We start from the raw sequence: 4,698 nt of genomic DNA, 5'->3' as shown, positions 1-4,698 counted from the left end.
CCTCCTTCCTTTCCTCTTCACTTCCTTTTCTCTTACCTTCCTTTCCTCTCTACTTCTTTCTCTGCCTTCACACTTTTTCCATTGCCCTTCTTTTCCTTCTTTCCTCCTTCCCACTCTTGTTTTTTTCCTTTTCTCCCCTCCCTCCCTCCCTGCCTCCTTCCCTCTCTCCCTCCCTCCCTCCCTTCCAGCTGGGGCACTCTGTACCCTGCTGGGGGCAGTTTTCTTATGGGACAGCAGCCTTTCACTGAATCCAGGGCCTCTGCAGCTGGAGGAAAATGAGGCCCAGCCAGGGGTCTCACTGGGGGATGGGTGGAGCCCAGCCTTCCCTGTGGCCTTCAGAAGGGTGCACGGTAGAGCGCATGTGCACGCCCTGGCCCTGGTGAAGTCTGGTTCCACTCCCTGTGGCAGTGGGGCCCATAGCACAGGAGACCAACCCGGAGGGTGTCCAGCCTCCTGCGAGCATCTGTGGCCAGGGACAGGGGTGGCAGGCCCTCAGCAGAAGTGGGGTCTTGACCTCCAGAGGCAGAGAGGCTGCTGGTCTACACTCGGCTGAGTGACCTGTGGATCCAGGAAGAAGAGGTGTTCTTCCTATCTTTCGAGAGGGCACACGCGGGCACAGAGCTCTGGCGTCAGGGCGTGGTGGTGTCTTTCCAGTAACTGCCACATCTAGATTGCTGTACAGATGTCGCTGACCTAAGCGGGCTCCGCCCCAACAGTCCCACCCTATACTGAAAACTGTAAGAAGACAGGGTGGCCACGACACCAGGCCTAGCAGGCCTTCCAGCCTGGCCTAGTGCGCCTCACACGTGCCAGAGCCCTGTGCCAGCCTCTGGAGGGCGGGCACATGGTGTTGAATGTCCCACAGAACAACTGAGACCTGTGCCCAGGTGTGCTGACCACCCAGCACTTTGTGGCCTGGCTGTCCCTGTGACTAGACAGTAGGCTTGCTGCCGTTGCCTCTGTCAAGTGAGACTACCCTACCAGGACCTCAAGCCTGGGGCGGGCAAAATCAAAACTCAAAGCGTGGCTCTACTGCCCATGTTTAGCTCTGTACTGTCAGGCTAGGGCAGTGCAGCTGGAGCCAGGCAAACTGGGAACTCTGTGTGCTGGGCTTGCCCGGCTGCGGACGGCCGGACCCGCTTCTCAGCCTGCAGGCTTCTGCGGTGCCCGGCACTAGTCCAGTGACTGTACAGTCTCATCATGAGAGTGGCATGTGCTCTGGGGTCTCTGGTCCTGCAAGGACTGATGCCTTGCCAGTGCAGCTAGGAAGTAGGGTGAAGACTCCGGCCGCATGGCGTCCCCTAGACATCCCAGAGCTTGCTTAATGTCCCTGTCCCCAGGCTCTGGGTATGGCTTTGCAGTCACTGTAGTGAGATGCCTGGTAGTGAGCAGCTAAAGAACAGAATCTTCAGGCTCCCATTCAAGGTGGGGTACCCCATGTTTGTGAGCAAGGGGCACAGCAGCCATCAGGGCTAGAGATTGAGGTGGAATGATCAGAAGCAGTAAGGGGGAGACTGACAGGTCCTGCTGGCCCTGGAGGGCTGCCCAGTGACCTTGGGGCTCCCAGCAAACCCCCCACTGCTTCAAGGGCCCACTGCTCCCCACAGCACTGCCTGGACACCAAGCTTTGGCACACGGACTCTGGGGCACCCTCATGGGTTCCAATCATGGCTCCCCTCAAAGTGGCTGTGTCTCAGGAGAGCCAGGTCCCTGCCCATCCTCTGTGTCCCCCAGGCCTTCAGTGCCCAGCCTGACAGCAGGAGTGGGCACCACCCAGTGTGGAGAAGGGTTGGCAAGCCTCCTCGTTTCCAAGCCTTGGAGACCAAGGCATGGACATCACCGCCAGTAGCGTGGGCAGAGCCCACCAAGGAAACCCAGGCTGCCGGGCGCCGCTGTCTCTCACCGGCACAGGGACGTCCAGGCCATGGTTCCTCCGGTCATGGGAGGGACGTGGGCCACATGGCCACTCTGTTTCCTTCCAGCTTGGGTGCTCTGTGTCTACAGGGGGGCTGCCTGGACACGACACTCAGGCCACAGCCTCTGGGAAGCCAGGTCTCCCTCCTGCTGTGTCCTCACCCTGCCCGACCCTTCCACAGCACATGGTCAGCCACAGTGGTGGCTGGAAGTGGCTGGGCCTTCCCTAAGTGTCAAGACCTCTGCCAAGGCATCCTGCGGATCTCACATGGCCCTCCAGGCCACAGGGAGCCGAGCTGGCCTGGCCCTGCTGGACGCTGCCTCTCCTCATCCAGAGAAGGTGCTGCGCCAGTGTCCCACAGTGGTGCAGTCAGGATGGGGCGGGCATGACAGCAGGACAGCGTCCAGCCCAGGGGCCTTTGACTCTGCCCTCTGTTGACACAGGGCTGCAGGCACTGCCCTTCTGCTCCAGTACGCAGGCTGTAGACAGGTGGCTGAGGAGGCCGGGGGCCTGTGCCGGGCTGTGCGGCCCACCCCTGCTTCCTGACGAAGCTGGACAGGATGCTCCTCTGTGCAGGGCCCAGCTGTCCCTGGTGACGCTCAGCCCCTCAGCCCAAGGATGGCGGCAACGGTTCACGCACACAGGCTTCCCACAGCTCTCAGAGGGAGGCAGAGGGCGAAGCCGCACTGCTTGGAACCTGTGTCCACGGCTGGCCAGGGCCATGGCCTCACAGGAGGTCCCAGAGCTCACGGTGGCCCTGAGGCCTTACTGCCCAGCTGTAGGCACAGGCTTCTGGGAAGCACTGGGCTCCGACCCTCCTGTACCTGGTGCCACACCAGGTCTCAGGTTTGTCTCCAGGGCTGATGACTCTGCCAGCTCAGTAATCAGAAGCAGGGCCTGAAATGCCAGCCAGAGGGGATTCTTCAAGGACCTCAGTATAATGAACCTAAAGTGACTTATTCTGTACAATGGTAGGACCAGGCTAAGGCGTCGGGGCTGGCAGGCCTGTTGTCACACCCAGCCCTGGGGAGCAGGGAGCGGCCCTCACCACCAGTACAAGAGCCTCGAGGGTAGCCTGTATTCTCAGCTCTGCTTCTCTCTGCGGGAGGGGACCCGCTCCCTCGGCCTCTTGCTACCCAGAGGAGACAGTGTGGCAGCCAGGCCAGCACCGTCACTGTGGTGCGGGTGTCGGGACCATTCTGGCTCGGGAATAGGCTCAAGCCCTTGGTGTGCCCTACCCCAGGGGCCCTCGAGTCAGAGAGTAGAATGCATGCCCTTCAGTTGGCCAGCGCTGAGCTGCACCTGCCGCACTCTGAGGTGAGTGGCCACCAGCAGTCCAGCCCTTTGCAGCAGCTGCAGCGCCTCTCACAGCCCCAAAGCCTCTGCCAGCCTTCGGCGCTTTCACCAGAAATGGCGGTTCCTGTTGGCCTGGGCTGTGGCGAGAACCAGCACACAGGCAGGGCGCCACAGCCAGCCGGAGCCCACGCAGAAGCACATACACCCCAGGGCCAGAGCAAAAGCTGCATGTGGACATCTCAGGAAGGCTCCTCCTCCCGGAAAACAACTTTTGACAGTGGAGGCGAGATCCAGCAAACTGTACTAACACTCTCCTCACGCTGTGTTGATATAGGCATCTCTCTGCTTTGCTCCTTTGCTGAGGACCTGCTGAAAGCCAAGCGTTGCTATACAGCAAAAGAGTTTGGCGAGATAGCTCCGTGGCCTAAGCACCTGCCGGGAAAGCTCAAGGAGCCAGGTTCAATCCCTAGTACCACATTCGGTGCTGGCCCTGCCCCAGGGCCTGCCAAACTGGAACCGGGTGTGGTGTGCATGCCTGTAATCCCAGCTCTGGGGAGGCTGAGACAGGAGGATCACTACGAGTCTGAGCTGTGTAGTGAGACCCTGTACCAAGTGCATAAAGTTTTAAAGAAGTTTGCTTCAGAGCCCTGTTCAAAAGGGGATCTAAAACATTTGGAAGTGAAGTTGATTACATTTTAAAATATTGTGTGAGGGGCTAGAGATTTGGCTCAGTGGTGGAATGCTTGCCTAGCAAGTTGGAAGCCCTGGGTTCAGTCCTCAGCACCAAAACCAAAAAACAAACCTCTCCTAAAAAACAATTCAACAACAACAACAAAAAAAAACCAGTAAAATAAAAAAGAGCAAAAACAAACAAGACAACTGCACAGGGCCAGAGAGATAGCTCAGTAAAATAAGCACTTGCCTGGCAAGCACAAGGGCCTAAGTTCAATCCCTGGTTCATAAAAAAAAATAAAATAAAAAAAAAATATATATAGTGTGAAGAGGGACATATTTAACCTGGGTGCGTCAAATACAAGCACTGGAAATGCAGCAGGTTCGACACCCCTGGGCCTCTTTTCCTGTCCCTGGAGAAGTGGAAATGCGACCCAGGGCTGGGGTTAGAAGTGAGGGGTGAGGAGGTGAGCTGGGGCTTTGGGGCCCACTGTGCTGGGTATGGGCAGGTGGGTGTTTTCCATGCAGGTTAGCTCGGGGAAGGCACAGAACACCAGATGCTGGTGTCCGGTAGGTGGGGTGGTGCAGGTCACACCTGGCCACTACAGGGTCTGGGATAGAGAAAGAGCTGCTTCATCAGGGGCAGCTTGGAAAAGACTGCACCACGCTGAAGAACAGCTTGGTGGAATTTTGTATGTGACTTTTTGTAGCAAGGGCACCTGGGGTACCTGTGCTGGGCAATAAGGACACATGGGGTACCTGTGCTGGGCAACAAGAGCACCTGGGGTACCTGTGCTGGGCAACAAGGACACATG

This window comes from Octodon degus, unplaced genomic scaffold (assembly GCF_000260255.1).
Source record: "Octodon degus isolate 3935 unplaced genomic scaffold, OctDeg1.0 scaffold00017, whole genome shotgun sequence".
Lineage (NCBI taxonomy): Eukaryota > Metazoa > Chordata > Mammalia > Rodentia > Octodontidae > Octodon > Octodon degus.
This window is presented reverse-complemented; position numbering follows the sequence as displayed.